This window comes from Danio rerio, chromosome 16 (assembly GCF_049306965.1).
Source record: "Danio rerio strain Tuebingen ecotype United States chromosome 16, GRCz12tu, whole genome shotgun sequence".
In the NCBI taxonomy this organism is placed as follows: Eukaryota; Metazoa; Chordata; class Actinopteri; order Cypriniformes; family Danionidae; genus Danio; species Danio rerio.
The window spans coordinates 43,156,953-43,171,895 of record NC_133191.1 but is presented as its reverse complement, the minus strand read 5'-3'; the positions used below and the strand labels follow the sequence as shown (position 1 = coordinate 43,171,895).

Below are 14,943 nucleotides of genomic sequence, written 5' to 3'. Positions count from 1 at the left end.
TACAATTTGGGGGCACCAAAGCTCATCCCTTATATCCCAAAGTTTGAGACCCCTTTGAGAGCCATTTGTTTCCCGGATGAGTTATCCACCCTGCCGGATGCACCCTCCCGATACTGAAGTCCATGGCAAGACACATATATACGCGCATCTGATCATCCACAGATGTTCTGATCACAAAGGAATGAGAATGAATCATGGGTAAGAGTTTGGAATGAAACGCAAGACAGAGAGTTCCAACCATTTCTGTTGCTCAGGCAGTAGAGCATGGACTTGGAATTGATTTTCAGGGAATGGATTAAGGATAGAGGTGCAATGTAAGGTAGGGCTGTGCAATTAATCAAAAATCCGATTTCGACTTTTAATGGTTATGAAAAACCATTAATCGAGTTTAACGATTATACCATCACGAACCGCCCCCTTTCCAGTTGTACACGTGTGAAAACTCTGCCTCTGCAAAGCTCAGTTCCACGTGAAAATGACTAAAAGCATGTGCTGTAATGTAACTTTTGTAGCACGGGATGCTCATCATTCAAATTTTTAAAAGCGCAAAAGAGCACGTGCTGTTGTGTGCGCGCGCGCCGTGCTTAGCCTCTGACAGGTAGCGTGTGTGTGTTTGTTGCTCCGCGCTTAGCCTTGGACAGCAGAGCACACACACATCTAACGCTATCTTAATCTTAACGTGATCGCGCTTTAATGGTTAAATACATGCACATTTGTGTCAGAGCGCGATGTTTAGTGATTATTCATATTAACCCTCATTTGTGTAATAAACTAACAAGTTGAGAATCAAAAGACACGAGAAAGAGAAACATCATATGTATATCATAGCCGCACTATTCTTAAAGTGACAGCGTGCGGTATTCCTGCTGCTGCCGACTGTTTTTATTATTAATCAATAATAAAATCAAAAATACAGTGAAGATGCTTAAAGCACACTTTAAACATAACAGATTTAATAACTCATTTCTAATAACTGATTTCTTTTATCTTTGCTATGATGACAGTACATTATATTTTACTAGATGTTTTTTTAATATACTAGTATTCAGCTTAAAGTGACATTCAAAGGCTTAACTAGGTTAAATAGACAGGTCATTGTATAACAGTAGTTTCTTCTGCAGACAATCAAACATATATATTGCATAAAGGGGCTAATAATATCGAGTTATTAAAATAGGTTTCAAAATATTAACACCTTACTGCCCACTAGCGTTTCGGAAGTGTTAATGCAGACCAACAGAGACAGCGCGCAGAAGTATAAATGCACAGCCACGCGCGTTGCATGCGCCGTGGGTTACGCCGGTCACCTGATGCAGAAGTATAAATCAGGCTTTAAACATCATTTGGGAAATATTTATAAATAAAAATAAATTCACAGAAGGGCAAATAATTTTGACTTTAACTGATAATCGTTTTGAATAATCGTGATTATAATTATAACCAAAATAATTGTGATTATGATTTTTCCCATAATCGAGCAGCCCTAATGTAAGGGGATGTTTTAACAACACCAGTTTCAACTAAAATGCATTAATGCTAGTTAATTTAAATGACAAAAAAATTTTGAGGGCCTGTTTTTAAAACACATGCTTTGGAAAATAATATTATGAACCTATCAATGTTAACAAAATTGTCATATAGTGCAAATAGTGTCATCTCATGGATCTCATACTGTATGTGTAAAAAAGTATCTGAAAATGTCAATGGCAAAATCTTTTGTTTTTAGTACACTGTTGTTGTCATGATAATATACCCCAAGGCACTTTGGACAAAAGTATCTGCCAACTGTATAAATGTAAAACATGTACATGTACAGTTAATGCAGGGTCCAAATATTTTTTAAACTATAATCGCAGGTGAATTTCGGAATTTCCACTTTTTTTTGTATTTTGAATTATTATTTTCAGAAACATACTTTGGTTCTGTGACAATAGAATTATTTTCTGATATTATATCATTAAGTTTAATTTACATCATAAAGACGTTTTAGACTTATACAGTCCATTTTCTCTTATTTTGTTTGATCTATTTCTAAATTCAGATGTACTATTCTCCTTACTCTTCACCGACGAGCGGGCGCAGCCATTTGAATCTTTTTGACTCAAGACTTCCGGTCTCATTCACTTACATTCATTTTTAGACATTGAAAACTGCTTGTTTCGCTGTTTGATGTTGCAAACTGATATTTCCTTATTATATTATTCTACTTGGTCTATATAGTCATGCAAACATTTGTTTGTAGAGCAAGTAGTTAGACTGTTTTCTGCCGTTTATTATTCCTAGTTATTTCTCCCATAGGCGACTGAATCGGAAGTTCTTAGACAATCGCGAAAACAGACACACTTCCGCATTCTAGAATAAGGTCAATACCAGGGACATTTTACCAGGAATAGAGCTGGGTGATAAAATCTCTGTATTGACCAAACACCAATGTCAATAACGATAAAAAAATTGTTTTCAATGATATGGTATGAAATTTCAGAATGATAGCTATAGTTTTATATAGGCTATAGCACGTGCCTTGGAAGGAATGCAATAAGCTTGACATTTCCAATGGAGGCATGCAACTTGCACGACGCGCACATGGTGTGCAAGTGGCGCACACGCGACGGATTTTCCAGAAACACTTCACTGCAACGCGATTCATGGAAGTAGAACTAATCAATCTGCTTCACACTTTGTATGGAATATACACATTTCAGTAATAGCAATAGATTTATTACCTCAGACAAACACAGTGCATTCAAACACAACAGCGCTTTTTACTTGTCTCCATAAACCTGCAGCAATGGTTTCATCCTCTAAAAAAACAGTTGATGGTCGTCTAGTTACAAAAGACGCCATGGAAAATAGTGAAACCATGTGCTCACACTTATTACTTGAGGTCAGAATAACATGCAAAAATTATATATAAATGATCGTAAAAAGAATTATATGAAAATGATCGTATAGCAGCGAGGAGATTGCAAATAAAAAGGTATGTTTTTTTTGTGTGTGTGCATTCCAGCCACTAGAACCCCATCTAAAAAAATTAGCATAGCATAGCATAATATTATTCATTCAACTTGTAATTTGGCAATATGTATTTGAATAATGATGGTTAGTTCTTTTACTTGAAAGGTCAGATTTGATTATAGTAATTTGTTTTGTTTACATAATTTAAGGTTTACTGTATCATTATTATTAACACCTTACAGATGTTGATCTACCTTTAACATTTAGCTTTTATAAATTTTATCTTTAACACTTCTGATTATTTTATTTTAAACAGATGAGATATTTTGTTTAAATATTTTAGTTTTTGACTATTTAATCTACTTGCCTTAGTAATGTTGGAAAATTAAAATAAAGTAGTTAAATAAATAAAAAATCCTAATATTCCTAAATATATTGTTAAAAATATATCATAATTATCTATATCGATTAATATGAAACATTTTTGTTTTGTAATATCACCCAACCCTAACCAAAAAAGTACATTTTCATTTATAAAAATTGTGACAGGGCAGGGCCTGACCGTTAAGCTTGCCTTCAAAAAAATTGAAAATAAAAATCTTACAAAAACAAGCATAAAATCCCACAATTCAATGATAGAACGCAGTCACTTTCTTCTCCATCAAATCATCTCACTTACTCACTTAGTCATAGCCTATGTATTGCACGCATTTTATGTTAAATTCAATGCAAATGTGAGAGGACTGACAGAAACATGAAGACAATTGCAAAATAGTATTTATTTGTGGAATTTATTATATTATGTTTTTAAATCAATTGCTGTGAATAACAACTTAAATCTGCTATTTCTGTTTTTTTTTTCTAAATAACTGTTTTTAGCATAATAAAACGCTGTAGGTTCAATTGTAGGACAAAATAGGGTTTTTAAATTTGTAAAGTGTTTTTAATAACGAAAAAAATCTGTGAACCAATGAATGACATATTCCTTTACAGAACAACTCACAGAAATCAACTGTTCTTCCATTAATAGATTTTTGGGGGATAAAATACTTTTTATTCACAATATTTATGATTTATTTCAAGGGCAGATAATGTACGTTTCTGATAGAATATGTCCACCACTAAAATAAAAATAAAATAAAACTGTTGCAACATGCTACACAACAAAAGCCTAATAATGAAGCAAATTGTATGCTTCTGTAAGAAGAATTGCTAATAATAATAATATAATTATTAGCACTGACATAAGGGCCATGCTGCAAGCGACTCAATTAGCCTACATGACTGAACATTAGGCTACGTAAACATTAAAGTTTCTGAATATTTATATATCATACAGTGAATTATACAAACTTAAACACAAGACATTTTTCATAACAGGTAGGCTACAGTATTTAACAACGTTGAACCTTTCTGCGACCAACCACAATGAAAAGTTTGGCTATTAGCATTTCTGTAAGAAAGTTGTGTGTTTATGCTAACGTTAGCTAACTTAGTGTTTTGATACTCACTTGAGTCGAGAAATGTTCTGCTAAGTCTCTTCTTTGTGCGGTACGCTGCTTTGTTCAGTTTATTTTACACCCCTTTCTTTTTCTTGGCTGTGGATAATGTATTTGTTTTTTACGACTCGTTATGTTCAAGTTAATAAACCGCGTTGTCTGCGTTCAGTGAATGAACGAGCTGTTCCCAATTCAAATGAGCGAATCACGAACCGATTCATTGATGAAGTATGATTCGCAAATTTGATACTCAACAAATTAATTGTGTTAACACATAGAGTATTATTTTGTTGAATTATTTTAAAGTCAAAATATGCTTTCAAAGTGACTTCATCAAAAAATGCCAGTCATAGCCTACATCATAATTAAATTTTAAAGTCGATGAAAACAACAGACAGGTTCTGAGAGAAGGCCAAGCAGCATCAGCTTCAGCGTGAAAACCAGCACCATTTTTAGTGGGAAAGAGGATTGAGGCCCTGCTAGCATGATGTTTTGGAATTTTTAAGTATGAGGTATGTGTTTGAAGTGATATTCTTTGGATTAAAAATGCTTTTCAGTTAAATAACGAAAAGAAGATGAAAACTACAGGTCCAAAACCTCACTTGGAAAAGATATATGGTTGAACAACCTCAAGAATCCTCTGCTGTATTAAAAGTGAGGAGCAGATATGTGCTGCCTCGGCATGAATGTCCATAAATAGTAAAATACAAGCCAGTTCAGATGGTAACAGGGAACAGGTGTGTATTTGACAATATATCAACCTTTCCCCCTTATGCGTATATTGTTGAACATTTGAAACATTTTCATCACCAATCCTATTTTACTATCAAATTCTGAACATATTCTGAATTCTGAATATGTAAGACTATATAAGGGATCTCAAAAATTAAGAAAAAATGTAGTACATAGGGATAAATGTTTGTCACTGGTTTGATAATGTTTTAAGTTACACTACCTGACAAAAGTTTTGTTGTCGATCTCAGTTGTAAGAGCAACAAATAATAACTTGACGTCTAGTTGATCATTTAGAAAAGTGGCAGAAGGTAGATTTTACTAGTGATTCATTTGCTGACCTGCATCCCAATCATCACAAATACTGCAGAAGACCTCTTGGAACCCGCATGGACCCTAAATTCTCACAGAAATCAGTCAAGTTTGGTGAAGGAAAAATCATGGTTTGGGGAAACATTCAGTATGGGGGTGTGCGAGAGATCTGCAAAGTGGATGGCAACATCAACGGCCTGAGGTATCAAGACATTTGTGCTGCTCATTACATTACAAACCACAGAAGAGGGCAAATTCGTTAGCAGGATAGCGCTCCTCATACTACAGCCTCCAAAGTTCCTGAAAGCAAAGAAGGTCAAGGTGCTCCAGGACTGGCCAGCCCAGTCACCAGACATAAGTGCTATTGAGCATGTCTGGGGTCAAATTAAGGAATCTTGATAATCTCTGGGAGTCCTGCGAGAACGCTTTCTTTGCCATTCCAGATGACTTTATTAATAAGTGATTTGAGCCATTGCAGAGATGTATAGATGCATTCGTCCAAGCTCATGGGAGTCAAACACAATATTTATTATTTTCCAATGCACCATGACTTTCTTCTATACTGTACATTATTTATATTAAATGACAAGACTTTTGTCTAAGTAAAGTCAGACCTTACTGTCCTAATTAAATAATTAAAAATCAAGACATGATCATACTTTATTTTGGTAAAATAAGCGTAATAGAGGCATTTGCCTTTCATATAAGCCAGTGGTTCTCAAACTGTGGTACCTGTACCACTAGTGGTATGTGAGCTTCCTTCTACTGGTACGCGGAGCGATCAAATATGTCATATGAACATGCTACATATAGTTCAAAAATTATTTATATATTAATGTGATGACATATAGCCTATATTTATGAGGTCCAAGCAACATCTCCAGGTTTTGATAAACAGGCTACTATATGTTAATACTTTACATTTAAGTACAGGAGTTTTTTTTTACTTGTTAAGAACAGTAGCCTAACATTTTAGATTAACTTTTAAAAGCACATTTTTATTAAATGTCAACAATTTTTTTTTTTTTTTTTTTTACATAAACGCACTGTATAGTGTTAATGTTAAAACTATTTATAGTGTTTAAAGTGGCTGATAATAACAAATATTCTTAATAATAGGAATTATGGTGGTACTTGGAGAGACAATTTTTTTCTGAGGTGGTACTTTGTGAAAAAAGTTTGAGATCCGCTGATATAATCCATTTCTGATACCAAGTGATCAACTACAAGTCAAGTTATTATTTGTTGCTCCTAAAACTTGGATAGGCAACAAGACTTGTCAGGTAGTGTACATTGTTTTTTTTTTTTTTTTTTTTTTTTTTTTTTGGAAGTCTAGTTGGTTGAGTAAATGATGACAGATGTATTTTTATAATTTTTTGATGAACTTTCCCTTCAGGGTCATTTGAGAAATAAGATCAGACTCTCATGTTATTGTTTGGCATCATTGCACAGTAATGAACTCCAACTCTGGACATTGGCGACAAAGCAATAGTGTTAACTTTAATTTAACCTTAACGGGAATTGCATCTGTAATTGATTATTAATGAAAAGCTCAACCACACTGACAGCATGAAAAGAGCAGAAGAACAACATGTCAGAAGTAAGTGATGTGAATAACATTCCAGGATGGCCTTAGGTTTCCCACAACCCAGAAAAGCTGTTCCCATCTCTTTATTAAGCTGAAAACTTAGGAGAGCTTTTTAAGTGGACACAGAGAGCTGGCATTTCACCGCATTACTTCAAGAACATTGTATTATTGTTTAGGAAGTACTCTCTGCACTATTCAGCTTCCAAACTATAAGAGACGCTGTATTGCTTTTTTTGTTATCACTGTGCCAAAATAATATTTGATTGTATTTTTTCTGTTGTTCATATACTTGTCTGTGATCCTTTGAGAAAAAGATATATATTCATATTTATGTGAATTTAGACATTTTTAAGAGTTTCTTCTTTGTTTATCAAAGTTGGACAGAATAACAAATCAACATTATTCCATCAAATATTGAGATCATATATACAGTATATATATATATATATATATATATATATATATATATATATATATATATATATATATATATATATATATATATATATATATATATATATTTATTTATTTATTTATTTATATATTTACACACACACACATAAAAATTAACTAATCAGTCATTTTCAGAATTAAAAAAAATATATATATATTTTACCAAAACTCACATAACTAAATCTTCAAGTGGCCTCTTAAATTTTTATTTACTTATATATATATATATATATATATATATATACAGTTGAAGTCAGATTTATTAGTCCCCCTGAATTATTAGCCCGCCTGTTTTCAATTTCTGTTTATTGGGGAGAAGATTTTTTCAACACATTTATAAGCATAATAGTTTTAATAACTATTATCTTTAACCATAATTACTCTATTAAATTATTAATTTTATCTTTGCCATGATGACAGTAAATAATGTTTGACTAGATTTTTTTAAGACACTTCTATACAGCTTAAAGTAAAATTAAAAATTAAAAAGCTAAACTAGGTTAATTAGGTTAACTAGGCAGATTAGTGTAATTAGGCAAGTTTTTGTATAACTATGGTTTGTTGTTGGTTAAAAAAATATAAAGGGTTAATAGCTTAAAGGGGCTAATAATGTTGACCTTAAAATGGTTTTTAAAAAATTACTTTTATTCTAGCCGAAATAAAACAAATAAGACTTTCCCTAGAAAAAAAAATATTGTAGGAAATACTGTGAAAATTTCCTTGCTTTGTTAAACATCGTTTGGGAAATATTTAAAAAAAGAAAATAAAAATCAAAAGTGGGCAAATAATTCTGACTTCAACTGTATATATTTATACACACACACATACACGCACACACACACACACACACACACACACACACACACACACACACACACACACATACATACTCCCCAGCCACTTTATTAGGTACACCTAACTAGTACCGTGTTGGACTCAGACCGTTTTGCCTTCAGAACTGCCTTTCATTGAACTGTTTCATGGCATAGATTCAACAAGGTACTGGAAATATTCCTCAAAGATTTCGGTCCATATTGACATGATAGCATCTCGCAGTTGCTGCAAATTTGTCGGCTGCACATCCATGATTCGAATCTCCCGTTCCAACAACATCTCAAAGGTGCTCTATTGAATTGAGTTCTGGTGACTGTGGAGGCCATTTGAGTACAGTGAACTCATTGTCATGTTAAAGAAACCAGTCTGAGATGAGTCACGCTTTATGACATGGAGCGTTGTCCTGCTGGAAGTAGCCATCAGAAGATGGGTAAACTTTGGTCATTAAGAGATGAATATGGTCAGCAACAATATTCAGGTAGACTGTGGCATTAACAAAATGCTAATGGGTCCAAAGTGTGGGTCCAAGAAAATATTCCCCACACCATTACACTAACACCACCAGCCTGAACTGTTGATACAAGGCAGGATGGATCCATGCTTTCACGTTGTTGACACAAAATTCTGACCCTACCATCCGAATGTTGCAGCATAAATCGAGACTCATTAGACCAGGCAACATTTGTTTAATCTTTTATTGTCCAATTTTGGTGAGCCTGTGCCAATTAGCCTCAGTTTCCTGTTCTTAGCGGACAGGAGTGGCACCAGTATGGTCTTCTGCTGCTGTAGCCAATCCGCTTCAAGGTTGGACATGTTCAGAGATGCTCTTGTGCATACCTCAGTTGTAACGAGTGGTAATTTGAGTTACTGTTGCCTTTCTATCAGCTGAAATCAGACATTTGCACTAACAGAACTGCCGCTTACTGGATTTTTTTTTTTTTCGGGCCATTCTCTTTAACCCAAGAGATGGTTGTGTATAAAACTCCCAGTAGATCAGCATTTTCTGAAATACACAGACCAGCCCGTCTGGCACCAACAACCATGCCACATTCAAAGTCACTTAAATCACCTTTCTTCCCCCATTCTGATGCTCGGTTTGAACTGCAGCAGATCGTCTTGATCGTTACTGCCAGGTGATCAGCTGATTAGAAAAATGCGTAAATGAGCAGTTGAACAGGTGTACCTAACAAAGTGGCCAGTGAGTGTGTATGTTAAAATGCCTACTGAAAATTACAGTACAGTATATTAACAAAGTACACCGGGTCATTGTTTTTTTCCTTTACAATGGTTTCAATAAAACAAATAACCTTCGGTCTGCTTTGTGTTCCAACCTAGTGCAATAAGAGCAGCACTGCTCAAAGGCATTAATGTTTTTAAATGACATAATAACTTTGGTTTTTAATCCGTTCCTCTTGAAAAATGAGTCCAATTTGGGTTTTGAGGAGGCAGCCTCATCCTACCACTGGCTGTGGTTTTGTCCCCGAAAGTTTGTGTGTGTGTGTGTGTGTGTGTGTGTGTGTGTGTTTTCCGTCTGTGGATGAAGGTTCACTTTAGTATAAAATCACTAGATTTAGTATTGGCATTCGGTTAGGGGTCAGATACAGTGAAACTGCTCCATTGTTGTTGTTTTTCTGTCTAAAATGAGACTAATACCTCAAGAATATCCATGCATGCTTAATATGTTGAAACAATTTTTCAATAACGAACACAAATTGGCCCCCCTTTTATTTAACATCGCACCAATTAAATGTGCTTTAATGAATGTGGAAGCTCAAGATACATTAAAAGCAGTCGTTATATTTAAACATAGTCTGGAGCCGTCTTTAATTTGCAAAATAAAATGGAATGTGTACCTTAATTTACTCATTACTCAGCAATTCTTTTTCTGTTATGTTCATTGTGGTTTTCATTTTTTCCTGCCCCATACTTGCGTTCCAGTCATTTCCCCATCATGTCACGGCTTGAAATTCATATTACAAAATTTGTATTCCATAATGGCATAAGCTGGCATGAGCAAACACACTGTAGTAGGTGGGCTATTTAGACAGAGTCATCTTCCAGCAGCCTTTCATTACCATTGTTTTCATTCAACCATCATTTATGTAACCAGCCAACCACTTAAACGCTTTGGTTTGTTGTCCAACTACTGAACAGCTCTTTATTCTTTTCAGTTTTCCTTCCAAATGCGGTAAATGTCATTGGATGTCTTCAGCCACGCAGAACTTTAGTATCTCTAATTAAGTTGTGCGTGATCCTTCCATCAAAAGCAATCACTTGTTGGTCACGGTCGATAAAATATGTCTAAAATATGAAGATGAAGAGTACAGAAACCTAAAAATATTTGATAAATTTGCACTTCCAAAATAATAATATAAATCATTTACAATTAACTCTCAATATAAAACTACATTAAACTTTCCCTCTTTCTTCCATGTATCTCCGTTACAACAGCAGTAAGCGGTTGGATTTTATTATGTTTGGCACTTCTCAAGTTGTTTATTCTGGTTTCCCAACATAAAAATTATCGAACTGGGGCTTTTTTGGCTGGCAGACGCTTGCAAAAACAATTATTGCTTTGTAAAATATACAACAAAGAGCACAGTGTATCAATTATGCAGGAAAAGAGGGAGAGAGATGGAGCGTTTGGAAGCAGTGGAAGGAGTATTTAGGCCTGATAATTGTGTGGGGTAATTGTGACAGTGAATCCTGCATTTGGCCACGTGCTGCTGATGACTGCGGAGAAACACAGAGACTCAGTGGAACCCTTCACTATTACCTTGGCTGTTTGCGGTGGTCGATTTGGCATCTCGCTTTCCCACAAACAGATGGTAATCTCTCCCGCCTGCCAACTATTTAGACTGAGGAGGAGCCACACTATATTCCAGCACCAATATTTTACCATCAATCTCTTACACAGACACTACGGCATAGTCTCCTTATCCATCCATCTAATCCTTCTGTTCATTCAACCAACTATGTACATATCAATCACTCCTGTTCGTCCATCCGTCTGTCCATCCATCTATCTAGTGCTTGTCTACCTATCAATCAATCAGTTCATCCATCTGTCCGTCCGTCCATGCATCTATCTATCTATCTATCTATCTATCTATCTATCTATCTATCTATCTATCTATCTATCTATCTATCTATCTATCTATCTATGTCTGTCTGTCTGTCTGTCTGTCTGTCTGTCTGTCCGTCCGTCCGTCCGTCCGTCCGTCCGTCCGTCGATCTATCTATCTATCTGTCTATCTATCTATCTATCTGTCGATCTATCTATCTGTCCATCTATCTGTCTATCCATCTGTCCATCTATCCATCCATCCATCCATCCATCCATCCATCCATCCATCCATCCATCCATCCATCTATCTATCTATCTATCTATCTATCTATCTATCTATCTATCTATCTATCTATCTATCTATCTATCTATCTATCTATCTATCTATCTAATCTTTCTATCTATCTATCTATCTATCTATCTATCTATCTATCTATCTATCTGTCTGTCTGTCTGTCTGTCGATCTATCTATCTGTCCATCTATCTGTCTGTCCATCTATCTGTCTATCCATCCGTCCATCCATCTGTCCATCTATCCGTTCATCCATCTGTCCATCTATCCTTTCATCCATCCATCCATCCATCCATCCATCCATCCATCCATCCATCCATCCATCCATCCATCCATCTATCTATCTATCTATCTATCTATCTATCTAACTATCTATCTATCTATCTATCTATCTATCTATCTATCTGTCTGTCTGTCTGTCTGTCTGTCTGTCTGTCTGTCTGTCTGTCTGTCTGTCTGTCTGTCTGTCTGTCTGTCTGTCTGTCCGTCTATCCGTCTATCTATCTATCTATCTATCTATCTATCTATCTATCTATCTATCTATCTATCTATCTATTTGTCTGTCCATCTAACTGTCTATCCATCCGTCCATCCATCTGTCCATCCATCCTTTCATCCATCCATCCATCCGTTCATCCATCCATCCATCCATCCATCTATTATTATTATTATTATTATACATTAGTTGACATAATGCTTTTTTAAACAAGCAAATTTATTTCTTTCTCTACATGCGTGTAAGAGAAAATTAACAGAGAAAATAAACTGACGATAAATAATATGCGGCTCACTTTGCGTGCGGATATGCCCATTTATTTAATTAATTTATTCAAACATGAGAGTGTTTTACATTAGGTGTCAGTTGGTCAAATATTTGTAAAATAGCCTGTAATAAATAATAAATAGCCTACTGATAAAGTAAGTTCAGGTGATCACAAATTCACAATCAGGTGATGTGCTCCACTGGCACAATATTCTTAATATTATTTTGCTGTTTTTCATATGCGCACGTTTAAGATTTTAGGTAATAACATCGCCATGATGGTCAAAGAAATCAAAACATTATTTTCTCCCCAACACATTTTAATAGGGCACTAAAGGGCACTTTTTTTTCTTCACTTCCCTATCGGTGAATTTTTTTTCCCTCTCCGCTGGCGTCACTGGCTTGCATAGTTCAGGATCTGTAGAGCTACGCATCGATGAATTTGCTCTTCAGTGTTTGGACTCTCAGTAATGATTTAAACCACACGGAACTGAGCTAAACTGAACTGAACTTTTATGTAAAGCTGCTTTGACACAATCTACATTGTAAAAGCGCTATACAAATAAAGCTGAATTGAATTGAATAAAGGCTAAAGAACTTAATTCTTATATTTGCTTTTTGCAGCCGTCGCCGCGGTATGAATGGCGGCAAAAGGAAAATTTTGAAGTAGTAACATCTATCTATCTATCTATCTATCTATCTATCTATCTATCTATCTATCTATCTATCTATCTATCTATCTATCTATCTATCTATCTATCTATCTGTCTATCTGTCTATGTGTCTGTCTGTCTGTCTGTCTGTCTGTCTGTCTGTCTGTCTGTCTGTCTGTCTGTCTGTCTGTCTGTCTAGCTAGCTATCAATGAGTTCATTCATCAATCCATCCATGAACAAAAAAATATTTTATCTTTAATTATTAAATCAACTGTTATTAAAAAAAACTGTATCCATAGAGATGTATGTTTTCTCAGCTTTTTTTGTTATCATTGGGGTGGGAGATTTCCTACAAGAATAGCACTTTCCACACATGTGCTTTGAAAACTAGAAAAATGCACTGGGATCTATTTCAAACATAAACCTAATAGCTGGCAGAGAAGCAGTTGTTTAGATGGGATTACATGACAGGGACGAGACTCTGTGACCTGAGATATCCACAATATTCCAAAAGGCCACATTAAACAGTTCAATCTCATATCTGGCTCACGCTGAAAGAGCATGTTTGTCAACATGAGCCGACCATGAACTGTTTATGTGAAAGTCATCACGGTTCAACTGTCACCCAGATCTCTGGATGCCTTACAGATGTGCACGAGAATCCGTCTAGCTGAGCCGAATCAAACAAAACGGTGCGGAGGCCTTTCAGATTTTTGAAGCCTTCCATGTTCCCCAATTTTTTTTTCAATTAGCAGTGGCCAATTACCTCCAGTTGTGTGTAGAACGTCTTTCATGAGGAAAACTAAACAGCCTACTGATAAATCAAACCATGCGTGTCCACAAATCATTTCGGCACATGTGGATGTCATAAATACTGCTGTTGTTGGGTTGAGTGCAGAGAAGACACTCAAAAAAAAAGAAAGGGAAAAATTTTGAAGCGTAATAAAATTATACCAGCGGCCTCATCGTTTTCTGAGAGAGGTTACCACCACTTTGAGAAAGTGTATGAGGTTACGTTGAAACCAGGATGTTACAATCCTCCAAACCTCCGTCCAGACAACATGTTCTCTTCACCACAATGGGCAAGAGAATTTGTTCCAAATAATTTAGTTTTATGATGATTGCTTTTTTTATTAACTGACTCATTCATCATATGACTAAAAGAATGTGTGGCAGGGCAAATTCTGAGAACACAGTGCAAGCATGAAGCAAAAATTGTTGATGATCTACTAAAAGAACATGTTTGTTAACACGAGATGTTAAAGGAAAACTACACTTTTTTTTTGAAAACAGGATTTTTTTACAACTCACCTAGAGTTAAAAAGTAAAGTGTAACCATTTTTAAATTCATTCAGCTGATCTCTTGGTCTGGCAGGAGCACTTTTAGCTTATCTTAGCTTAGCTTAGCATAAATAATTGAGTCCAATTAGACCATTAGTACTTAATGAGAGGGTCATTAGCATCATCAAAATGACTAAAGAGTTTCATTAATTTTTCGAATTAAAGCTTGCTATTTTCTTGGCCAATATGGCTAGGAATGGAATGCAATGTGTGTATTTTATATAGCGCAATTATTGTATATGGCAATACACCCAAAGTGCTTCACAATCACGAGAAGGTCTCTCCACACCACCGCCAGTGTACAGCATTCACTTGGGTGATTGGGTGGCAGTCTGCTGAACACACACCAGCTATTGGTGGAGGGAAGAGACAGTGATAGAGCCAATTTGGTGGATGGAGATGATGGAAAGACCATGATGGGTAAGAGCCAATAGAGGAAATTTGGCCAGGGC

General features: G+C 35.4%; 1 protein-coding gene across 2 annotated transcripts in view; it reads right to left on the bottom strand.

The window, feature by feature from the left end:
* trhra (thyrotropin-releasing hormone receptor a) overlaps window positions 1-14,943 on the bottom strand; it is a 94,074-nt gene that overhangs the window by 65,385 nt on the left and 13,746 nt on the right. Inside the window, exon 1 of one of the 2 annotated variants that reach the window (XM_073926481.1) lies at window positions 4,467-4,656. The exons of the other annotated variant lie outside the window; for it this stretch is intronic. The gene's annotated coding sequence lies outside the window, so the exon portion shown is untranslated. Of the gene's footprint in view, window positions 1-4,466; window positions 4,657-14,943 lie in introns of those variants that run through there. 2 annotated transcript variants of the gene reach the window in all.